General features: G+C 31.3%; 2 long non-coding RNA genes across 2 annotated transcripts; both read right to left on the bottom strand.

The window, feature by feature from the left end:
- Positions 1-531: 531 nt before the first annotated feature.
- LOC111714176 (uncharacterized) lies at positions 532-1,803 on the bottom strand. Its single transcript, XR_002767909.1, has 4 exons — positions 1,745-1,803; positions 1,495-1,562; positions 899-935; positions 532-575 (listed from the first exon to the last, which is right to left on the bottom strand). It is a non-coding gene; the product is annotated as an uncharacterized LOC111714176 (long non-coding RNA).
- Positions 1,804-8,763: 6,960 nt separating this feature from the next.
- Positions 8,764-12,461, bottom strand: LOC111714185 (uncharacterized). The gene is made up of 4 exons (XR_002767911.1): positions 12,336-12,461; positions 10,528-10,605; positions 10,234-10,300; positions 8,764-8,864 (listed from the first exon to the last, which is right to left on the bottom strand). It is a non-coding gene; the product is annotated as an uncharacterized LOC111714185 (long non-coding RNA).
- Between the last annotated feature and the right edge of the window lie 240 nt (positions 12,462-12,701).

Here is a 12,701-nt window from a genome sequence, read left to right as displayed (position 1 = left end):
ATGGATAAATAGACATGGAGATAGAAAATTAGAAAGAAAAGTATATAGACAAGAAGATAGACAAGTAGACTAAAAAGTAGAAAATAAATAGATAGACAAGTAGACAGACATAACAGACAAGTAGAGTCCTAATCAGAAAGACCCAGAATCAGACGACTTTCGAATTTAATTTTGCAAAAATTATCAATGAAACTATAATCACATAATAGCCCAAGTCCTGCCAATTACAAAGTGTGGTCTGCCTTATTGAGCATTTAAAATTGCCAGAGATATATATGTCAAGTTGCCTGATTAACTGTCAATTAATTCAGGGTTATTTTGATTATGACTGTAGATAGACATAATAAACAAGTAAATATAAAAAATAGACAAGTAGAAAGACATAATAGACAAATAGATATATAGATAGAAATAACCGACAAGTAGATAGACATAATAAACGTAGAGAAAAAATAAGATACAAATATTAACATGATATTTAGAAAAATTAGTAGATATTAAGATTAATAGTTTTTTAATTAAAATATGAATATTTCCTAAAAAGTGTTTCATCTCCAAGGAATACTTGTTTTGTCCTAAATATATTAATTTACATAAATATATATAAATGTATCAATATTGAAAACGCTTTTTTTTGGCGATTTTGAAAATATGAATTATTCCAAGTCTCCAGGGAGTGGATTTTTGAACAATTTTTGAGGACAATTTATTCATCTTCAAAATAAGCAAAAAAGCAAAAAACTTAAACGCTAAGTATAAATTTTCAAAATTTCATTCCATTGCTCAAAAAAATTCCTACTATCCACTCTCAAAAATACTACTTCTGCCCCCCCTCATTTTAATAAAAAATAACCCCCAAAAACAATTAAAAACCCATTACCTGATACTAGTANATTACCTGATATAAGTAAATGAGTGTAGTTGTCTTCTAACTCCTTCAAAAACAAAATTATATAAATTTTTACAATTTAAAGAGATTGGTACCTAATCTTCAAAAGAACAAAATATTAACAATATTGATATTATCTGGACGGTATCCTTTAAACCTTCAACTCTTCAACAATCATGATTAAATAGTAAAAATTAGAAAAGAAAAGTTAGAAATGGTCGTTTATTGTTTCTCAAGAACCCGTAGAAATTATAGATGACATTCTTTCATCACAGAGACCCTTAAAATACGTTTATGCACCCTTTAAACATGAAAAACAACAAGAATAAAGCTAATAAAAAGCATACACACTAATAAAATAACACAACGTTAAGGCATTATAAAAATTAAAAGATAAGATTAGAGGGTTAAAGTAATTTTCTTTAAAAATGATTTTTTTTCTCAACCTAATTTTTTTTCTTTATACTTTCCTACTATTTGGGTTTTTTTTCCCTCGCTTTTTTGCAGATTTTTTTGCATTTTGGTAACAGAGACAGCCTTATAATGCAAAAACCATGATTTGTATCATGCTTTGTGGGTAACCCTGTATTTTCTCAGTTTCTAACCTGCAATGTTAAGTTTTCAGTTTTATCGTAAACCCAGTTTTTGTTGAGCTGAGTAAACAGTGAGATTCCTATAATATTATAATTATAAAATGATTAAAATCAATCAATCAATCATTGAATAGTTGTACGAGGTAACGAATGAATGAATGAATGAATAAATGAATTAGAGGATGAAAGGGTAAATAGATGGATGGTTTAAAGGATGGAAAAATAGATGAATGAATGAAGTGATGGATGATAATTGATAAACCTGTTTGACAGGAGAATACATCAAGATGAACTCGAACATTTTCCTTCTCAGCCTACAAACAATAGGTCTAGCCGGTGCAACAAGGTTGACGCGGTCAGACTTTATGCTTCACATAGGTTGAATTCACTTTTACTAAAGGGGCAGAGGTGCGTGACTTCTAAGATTATATTTGATAGAGACTTTTGCGAGTTATACTGTTTTTAACTGTGTATATACTGTACAATAAGGGAGGTCGATTTATTAGTCGCGTAAGTTTTTATAAATGCTTAACAAGCCTCAGGGCAAAATTTATGGGTATTCAAACAGTAAATAATCAATCGTCTATTCCACACACCTCTGCCCCTTTAGTAAAAGTAAATTCAACATATATGAAGCATAAAGTCTGACTGCGTCAACCTTGTTGCACCGGCTAGACCTGTTGATTGTCTGCTTTATAAACCCAATGTCCATGGGGTACAGTACAAACTGGGACCAGAAAGGTTGACCCGGTTCGGAATGTACTACGGCTGCCTGTGATTCGTTGTTCTTTAAAGCGTCATTTCAAGAGGCCAGCTATGCAAAGATAACAATGCCCGATTCACAGAGGTACCAGTTTAAGAATAAAGTTAAAACACTTTTAAACTTATATTTTCCATATTCCTGATTAGATAAATGTTTTCGTGGTACCATATGTGAATCGGACATTGCAATATTTTAACGGAGGGTCACTTGAAATCACGCTTACAGTCCCTTTAATTCAATGTTTTTCAAAATTATCAGAATTGGGGACAGTCAACAAAAATTTTAAAATGATAAATTATATTTTTAGAAAAATAGGGAAAGACCTGTAATAATGTTGCAGGGTTCAGGGGAGATTAGAATTCTAATATTCTCCACTTTTAATTCTAGATCTTGAACTCCTTGAAGCTTCGTCAATTTTATGAAACATAACATAAAAACACACCTAAAACATTAAAGGGGACTGTAAGCGTAGTTTTAAGTACAGAATGTCGTCTTCCAAATACTGGATAAGATTTAAAGACTTTTTGCAGTTTAGTTCGATAGAAAAATTTTTTACTCCAACATATCTTAATCTATGGTCGATTTTACTGTAATAAAACTGCCATATAATGTTTATTATTATTCTCTTTGGTATCAAACAACTTAACAAATTATGGAAGAAGACATTTTAGATATTCACCATCTGTCATGTTTCGTGGGACACCCTTTATATCTTTGAAAGATGGCAATTACTGATTTACAAAGTTACACTTTATCTGATCATTAATGTGGAAGATATTATCGTGTTTCTAGGCTTAAAAGTGTTAAAAATTCTGATATATCTTATGATTCTCTGCACTAGAAATGCAAAACTCACTTTGCTGAGAAACTTCAATCGAAAACAATCAGATTTAAAAATATAGCAAAGCTTTTCAGGGTACCGTTGGGTATCGGGCATTGCCATCTTTGCATGGAGGGTCATTTGAAATTAAGCTTACAGTCCCTTTAAAATCCACGTTATTAAAATAGATGCATCCGTTTCAGTTTCAAAAGCTAAGTAAAGAGTAAGATTAACTATTAAATAATTAATTCTAAAAATGTTGGCAAGACGAAAAAGTTAGTTTAGTTATTAAATAATAAAGAAATAACTATTTAAAAAGGAATTTAACAAGGTCACAATAATTTGGAAACTATGTGAACTAGTTCTTAGATCATGATGTGTTTATTTCTGTAAAACTAAATTGAAGAAAGTTCTAAGTTCTCATTAGTTTTCTTTCCAATTTGTGTAAAACTTCTTTAAACACAGTTTCTTGCAGAAAGCAATTTTTTATTGTAAATGATTGTTAGCTAAAGCTTGGGACAAAATAAAAATGCTTGAACCTTCTTAAAAAGAGAACATTTCTGTTCAAAAACACACTGCGAACCAAAATAATAGTTTTATAAATAGTTTGAAAGTCCCGCTCGATGACGACTACAAGAAATTTATACTGTATACAAAATTTAAATCAGAGTCTAAAACTAAAGAATGTGCGAAATTTAAAATTTAAGTTTTAGCTTAAAAGTTCTGTAAAATAATGAGTTGCTAGTGCTACTTAAATATTAAACTTTCTCAAAACAACCATGAAGGGAAATTTGAATTTCCCGGGAAAAATCTGAACCAATCAGAGAAAAGGATTTACGGAGAGATATTATGTAACCATTGCTCATCAGCTTTTTTTAAATTTTGAATTTTTTTTGAACCGTTTTTTAATTTAATAAATTAAACGTGAAATCATCAAATACGCGGAGTTTTTGGTCGTCTTTACTGTCTCATTTTTTGTGGATGTACATGGAAAGTTCTGATTTCAAAAGAACTGTTTATTGAAAAATATTTTGAAGGATTTGATAACGATAACATTACTAAAATGATAAGTATTTAAAAACTAATGTCACTTTTATAGTGTTCAAATGTTAATTAAAATTTAAACACCATACCCATATATATATATAATTATTTGTGAACATATCTTCATAAAAATAATTTTTATAAAAAACTTTCAGCACTATTTACATTTTTACATTATTGCATGAGATATTTTTTTAATAATAAATGAGTACTTTAATTAGAGCATATGTATTCTTTAATTAGAGCATGTATTCTTTAATTAGAGCAGGTATTTTTTAATTAGAGCATGTAATCTTTAATTAGAGCATATATTCTTTAATTAGAGCATGTATTCTTTAATTAGAGCATGTATTCTTTAATTAGAGCATGTATTCTTTAATTAGAGCATGTATTCTTTAATTAGAGCATATGCATTCTTTAATTAGAACATGTATTCTTTAATTTCACATTCAACAAAAGTAACTGCACCTAAGACCTCATAATACTCGTATGTAAAATCAAAACTAAAGAAGCTACGAGGTCACAATGTCGGATAAATTTGACCTTCTGTTTCAGTCTAGTTTGCAGCATGGTTTAAATGAAATTAATAGTATACATTGTCTTACTTACACAGTATAAAGGATCCATGGTTTCACGAGCATAGTAAATGAACGTATAGCATTGTGAACTAGTAGGAATATAGGATAATTTATAAACTACCTGGTGGTGCTATACGCCTGGTTACACATTAGACATTAGACATGTGTCAGTCTGTTATTCGTAAAACCAGTCATGCACCAGATTTATCCATGTTTATCTGAGCAATAATAAGGATGATATCCATGTTTATCTGAGCAATAATAAGGATGATATCAGGGGGGATGATAGTTTCCTACCTGTGTGCTCAGTTAGCTGTACTGTACACTGTTTACTAATAATGATATACTATAGGTTAGGCCAGAATCTCCTTATATTAAACAAATATGCAGTACGCTCTCGGTATAGTTTATGGCCTATACAATTAGTAAAGGACTAGCGTACATCATCACTCTATACACTATAACCTCGTTGGATCATATCTATGTTTTTCTATAAAAGTGAGTAGCGCAATAACCATGATATTTTCTACATTATTGATCAGAGGAGGGTTCAAATGGTACCGTTTTGGATCGAACATGCCACTTCTTGAATTGAGACTCACTTAACAACAACAAAAGTCACTAAATAAGTTACGTTGCAAAACTTAAATGGATGGTTTTCATTTCATTAAACAAATGAAAAAATTCCTTCGAGTCCAAATATAGTTTAAAGCAATGGCGGCAGCAGTGTTTAGAAGTGGAAACGTGTAGATTATAAACCTAGAATATTTAAAGGGACTGTTCAACTAATTATAAACCTAGAATAGTTAAAGGGACTGTTAAACTAATTATAAACCTAGAATGTTTAAAGGGACTATTAACCTAATAATAAACCTAAAATATTTAAAGGGAATGTTAAACTAATTATAAACCTAGAATATTTAAAGGGACTGTTAAACTAATTATAAACGTAGAATATTTAAAGGGACTTTTAACCTAATAATAAACCTAAAATATTTAAAGGGACTGTTAAACTAATTATAAACCTAGAATATTTAAAGGGACTGATAAACTAATTATAAACCTGAAATATTTAAAGGGACTGTTAACCAAATTATATTAACCATGCGTTTTAACTTTTCTTTATACCCATTTTCCAAAGAATATTTTATGGGCTTTTACGGTATTGGCTAATCAACAAATTCTATTACTATTACTAATGGACAGCTAAAAACTTCTAAATCAAATAATCAAAACAAAAAATATTAAAACTTTGAATCAAATAATAAAAATTTCTAAATCAAATTGCTAAAACTTACAAAGCACATAATTATAACTTCTAAATCAATTTACAAGATTTTTAATATCAAATATTCTAATTTAATAGCTAAAACTTCTTTATCTATTAAGTAATAAAAACTTCTGAATCTGAAACAATCAATTATAGGCCCAACATCAAACTTTGATCTGGAAGGCCCAACAAATGACCATGACATCAAAAACATGGTTTTAAATTTTTAAAATTAAATTTTTTTTTCTTAAATAATAGTTTTACCTGAGTTCTTTATGGGGAAGAAAAGAATACAAGAAAATTCTGGATTCATTGCTGCTACTGTATTTCCTGGGTTCCTAGTTTTCGTTTGATATGCATAAAGCCATAGTTGAAACATTTTCATTTTTGGAGGTCATTTAGGTTATATAGATGGTCAAACACTTGATTCCTTGCTGCTACTGTATTCCCTGGGTTCCTATCTTTCGTTTGATATGAATAAAGCCATAGTTAAATTATTTAAATTTTTGAAGGTCATTTAGGTCATTAGAGGTCGTAAGAGGTCATTAGAAGGTCAAACACAGGATCTGTTGCTGCTACTGTATTCCCTGGGTTCCTAGCTGTCGTTTGATATGCATTAAGACAGCTGTCGTTTGATATGCATTAAGACAAAACCGTTAAGGTTACCGTTGTGAATCGGGCATTGTCATCTTTGCATGGAGGGTCACTTGAAATTACGCTTTAAGGATGGTTAACAAATTACATTCTGTAAAGAATTTGTTAAAGAATATTTTCCTAGTTCTGGCCACAATGTTCTCCCCCAGAAATAGGAGTCCACGCAAACAGTAATTGGGATGAAAACTAGAAAAAAGATTTCTAAAAATATGTTTAATCTTTAAGTGTCCGAACTTAATGTATTTGAGCCGAGTCTTAAATCCGCCAAAAATCGGATTCAATTGAGCACCGACTTAAATCTTGAAACAATGAACACGATTTTAAGTGGAACCAACCATATTTAAGCCGCGACTTAAATTTAAGCTTCGGTTCAAATTTTTTAAATTCGGCCCCTGATTAGAAAAATACAACCCACTAACTAAAGTGCCGACAATGCCACCATAGAAAAACACTATATAATAAACTTCAAATTTTGAAAAAAATATGTTACTCCCAGGATACCCATGGGTTCACTCAAAAAATGTCATCCAATTTGGTTCAGCCGTTTTGCCAACTTTTGCTAACGTATAAATATATGAACAAAAAGCTTTATTATAAAGAACATATATCTAAACAATATGACCCAAAACCCCTTTTACAGGGAAGAAAATTCAAAACTAGGAATTTAATCTAGAGCTGACAATCCGTGTCAATTTTGAATAAAAAGCATTGTTTGGAACCTTCCTCCCCTGGACTAAGCAATATAATACATTTCCGCGATCTATTACATTTAAATTTATTTCTTTTAAATTTTATGAACTAAATTTTTTGGGGTAAAAATGGATCAAAGTCAATGGTCATTGGACAATAAACATACAATTGCAATTTCAATAAAAATATTTTTTTAAACATTACCTAGAAGAGAAATTATTCCATACTTCAGAATCTCTTTTATGCTAAATATCAGAAATAATCGATATTTTTTGAAATTACAGTGTTAGACAAATGAGTTTGCCTGTTTCACAAATAAAAGACTTTTCTGTTTGTTTGTTGGTTGGTTTGCCTGTTACCAAAAAACGTCAAAACGATTGAGAAAATGTAAAGCTTTTTGTTAGAATCGGCTCAACAATTTATAAGACATTACTGACACGACTTTCTAACCTCGTAGCTTCTCTAGTTCTGATTTTATTCACAAGTATGAGAAAACAGTTTTTTTGTTAAACAAAATATATTTTAAACAATTTCGTTCTTCTCTCTCTTAGATGAGAGGAGTTACGATTCCTATCATGCAAGATTTCAGTCTAACGTAAAACTTACTTCTAATTGACGAACTACAGGGTGTCCCAATAAACATGGGAATTCAGTGAAGAATTCGATATCGTCTTTTTAAATAATTCTTTGATTTAGTATAGTGATACCTACTGAGAAAGCTGTAATCAGTAAGAATTTCGTCTGTTATGTTCACATTTTGTTTGTTTATGTTTTGACTGCATACGGTTGTACTTAGTAAATCAAGAAAATTACAGTATACAAACAGAGTAAACTTATCCGTCTTCAAAGTTCATCTTGCGGAGACATTATAGACACATCTTTAGNTAAAAAATCTTGCGACCATCTGTTGCAGAAACATTGGAGAATATTGTCAGAATAAAACACTAATAAAGCTAGAAAATCGACAATATCTTCCACATAATTCATCAGATAAGATTGAAGTACATCTGAAACTTTTTAATTTGTATTAATTTATATGTTTAATATAAATACGTATATTTTAGTTTACAGGGAAAGCCAGAAAACTGTAGAATAGGAATACGACATTAAAGCAAGACTGAAGTGAATTTGATGTTGTTACAAAGCAAATATCTTTACTATTACGTTATTATCAGATATTAAGTTAAATGGGTCTGTTTACATTGCACAATTACTGTGCCTCATATTCATTGGACTATTTAAAGTCAAAACTTGAGTCTAAAAGTCGTCTTCCTATTCCAACATTTTCTGCTTTTCCTTTACAAAGTTTAGTTGATATAAAAAAAGTTACTTTTTAAATCACGATATTTCAGACTTCAATTACAATTTTCAATTATATTTGATTTGTTTGTTTCAGACAATACTGTCGTTTTTGAGCCCCAAACAAACAAACAAACAATCACCCAGACAAGAAAATAAATACCTAAAGCGAATATGTTGGGAAGAGGACGGGATGCGTAGAAGAGAAAATGAAACTGAGAAATAGATAATAAACACAACCAGGTCCCAATATTAGGACCATACCTAAAATATAGGGACTGTGAGAGATGGATAATAAACACAATCAGGTCCCAATATTAGGACCATACCTAAAATATAGGGACTGTGAGAGATGGATAATAAACACAATCAGGTCCCAATATTAGGACCATACCTAAAATATAGGGACTGTGAGAGATGGATAATAAACACAATCAGGTCCCAATATTAGGACCATACCTAAAATATAGGGACTGTGAGAGATGGATAATAAACACAATCAGGTCCCAATATTAGGACCATACCTAAAATATAGGGACTGTGAGAAATATAAAATAAACACAACCAGGTCCCAATATTAGGACCATACCTAAAATATAGGGTTTAATTGGTTTAATTGGTGTGATTATGTTTATATATCACGGGTGTGATAATTTAAAACATCTCTTTTCCGACTTCATTGGCCGTTCAGGAATTCAGTTATCGAGCTTATTTTTGAAAATGTTCAGGTTTCCAGCACTTTTGATTTCATACGGAATATCATTCCATATATTGATAACTCTTGCACTAAAAAAGGGACTGTGAGAAATACATAATAAACACAATCAGGTCTCAATATTAGGATCATATTTAAAATATATGAAACTCTGATTGGTTGAATTTTAGACACATTTCTGGATACAAATACGGATTAAATTAATCTGCAGATTTCCAAAAAGAGGAGATCAAGCATTGATCTCGATATCCGCAATACACCCCCCATTTCTTGAGTGGTATGTCCGATTAACAAAGGTACTCTTTAAAGATTTGTCTGATAGAAGATGTATATATTAACAAAGGTACTCTTTAAAGATTTGTCTGATAGAAGATGTATATATTAACTTATATGCATGTTTTTAAATTTGAAAAGTGGATTGTTTAATATTTTCAATTGTGTTTTTTTTACTACATTACTTGCGCATTTCTGTTTAAGAGAATCAAATGAGGATCTTTATTTAACAATGCTGCTCGTTCGGACTGTATTATTTTAATAAAAGTTTTAAAAAGGCTAAAAAAACAATTTATGAACATTTTATCACAGATACAACAACTAGGGATGTGTCTGTTCACACTTCCCTGTGTTAGTTTCAAAGCATTGTGTGAAAATCTATCAAGCCTTACAGTGCTGTCATCATACCACATTTTTAGCAACCGAAAAACACTACACTGAGACCAAGAAACCACCTCTGAATAACTAAACTATACTCATGCCAAAAGTCTTGTATTGCATCTGTTTCTTGGCAAACCCTGTCAATTATAAAATACGATATCCAGAGAAAAGAAAGAGTATTAGTTTGTATTAGTTTTATATTGTTTAATGTAATTTTGCCTTAGACAAATATAAATGATGAATATATAGAATAAAAAAATTTACCTTTTTTGGATAGAATTCTTAAAGGACACAAACGCTGATATAACAAATATTCCGAGAACTCCTCGAACTAAAACATGTTTGATTAAAGGGACTGTAAACTTTATTCTTAGTGACCCTTCATTCACAGACGGGAATGTCAGATCCTATTAGATATTATTGTTTTTCTATCTTTAAATTATTGATTTCAAATTTACGTTGACTGTAAAAGACAAAGTAAGAATTTTTTTGATTGGTAAAATCTTTTTTTCAGAAAAGAAAAATAAATTACATCAAATATTTTTTTTGTTGGCTCACCTATGTATTGTGAATAGAATTTATTAAGTTTAAATAAATTGAGCAGAGCTATGAAGGGACTGGATACCAGAGAGACAACTAAAAATAATGTGTATTTAGAGCAGAGAGGTGGGATTTAATGAATATAGTGGGACGTGGTTGAATTAGGTTTGACCAGTTGAACTACAGTGTGAACCAGAAATTACTGTACTTCTCAGGTCCACTCTCAGCAACAGTGAAAAGAAAGTACAACTATCCTTCCTAATTTATACTTTTTAATTTACTTATTTTAATTTTTAATTCGGGTTCATTATTAAATTAAAGGGCCGATGAACTATCAAAGGACTACTCCAATATTACCTAAAGGACCAATGAAGTATCAAGGGACTACTCCATTATTACCTAAAGTACCAATGAATGATCAAGGGACTACTCCATTATTACCTAAAGAACAAATGAAGTATCAAGGTACTACGCCATTATTACCTAAAGGACCAATGAAGTATCAAGGGACTACTCCATTATTACCTAAAGAACCAATGAAGTATCAAGGGACTACTCCAATATTACCTAAAGAACCAATGAAGTATCAAGGGACTACTCCATTATTACCTAAAGAACCATTGAAGTATCAAGGCACTACTCCATTTTTACCTAAAATACCATTGAAGTATCAAAGGACTACTCCATTATTACATAAAGTACCATTGAAGTATCAAGGGACTACTCCATTATTACCTAAAGTACGATTGAAATATCAAAGGACTACTCCATTATTACCTAAAGTACCATTGAACTATCAAGAGACTACTCCATTATTACCTAAAGTACCATTGAAGTATCAAAGGACTACGCCATTATTACCTAAAGTACCATTGAAGTATCTAGGAACTACTCCATTATTACCTAAAGTACCATTGAACTATCAAGGGACTACTCCATTATTACCTAACGTACCATTGGAGTATCAAGGGACTACTCCATTATTACCTAACGTACCATTGAAGTATCAAAGGACTACTCCATTATTACCTAAAGTACCATTGAAGTATCAAAGGGCTACTCCATTATTACCTAAAGTACCATTGAAGTATCAAGGGACTACTCCATTATTACCTAAAGTAACTTGAAGTATCAAGGGACTACTCCATTATTACCTAAAGTACCAATGAAGTATCAAGGTACTACGCCATTATTACCTAAAGAACCAATGAAGTATCACGGTACTACGCCATTATTACCTAAAGTACCATTGAAGTATCAAGGAACTACTCCATTATTACCTTAAGTACCATTAAAGTATCAAGGGACTACTCCATTATTACCTAAAGGACCTATAAATGATCAAGGGACTACTCCATAATTACCTAAAGAACCAATGAAGTATCAAGGGACTACTCCATTATTACCTAAAGAACCAATGAAGTATCAAGGGACTACTCCATTATTACCTTAAGTATCAATGAAGTATCAAGGTACTCCTCTATTATTACCTAAAGGACCAATGAAGTATCAAGGGACTACTCCATTATTACCTAAAGGACCAATGAATGATCAAGGGACTACTCCATTATTATCTCAAGAACCATTGAAGTATTAAGGGACTACTCCATTATTACCTAAAGGACCAATGAAGTATCAAGGGACTACTCCATTATTACCTAAAGTACCAATCAAGTATCAAGGGACTACGCCATTATTACTTAAAGGACCAATGAAGTATTAAGGGACTACTCCATTATTACCTAAAGGACCACTGAAGTATCAACGGACTACTCCATTATTACCTAAAGGACCAATGAAGTATCAAGGGACTACACCATTATTACCTAAAGGACCAATGAATGATCGAGGGACTACTCCTGGGAACTGATGATGATCGTATTTATCCAGATCTAAACCATGATAAATCAGATCATGACAAGCCTAAAATAAACGATCATTAAAGGGAGACTTCAATAATTTAAAACAAGGTTAAAATTACTGGATGTAAGGTACTTTCCCAAAAAGGTTTTTTTCCGAGCGCCCAATTCCCAATGGTATTTCCCCAAGCGGTAACTTCCCAACTGTGAAAAATCCCAAGCGGCAACTTTCCAAATGTGCAAATTCCCAAGCGGCAACTTCCCAAGTCTGTCCTAGCCGCAAAGCTCGGCTCCCAGACCTTCCTACCCGTAGTGCTAGGCCCCGAGTCCATC

This window comes from Eurytemora carolleeae, unplaced genomic scaffold, assembly GCF_000591075.1.
Source record: "Eurytemora carolleeae unplaced genomic scaffold, Eaff_2.0 scaffold931, whole genome shotgun sequence".
Taxonomy (NCBI): Eukaryota; Metazoa; Arthropoda; class Copepoda; order Calanoida; family Temoridae; genus Eurytemora; species Eurytemora carolleeae.
The sequence above is the reverse complement of the archived record's forward strand: the minus strand, read 5'-3'. Positions and strand labels throughout refer to the sequence as shown.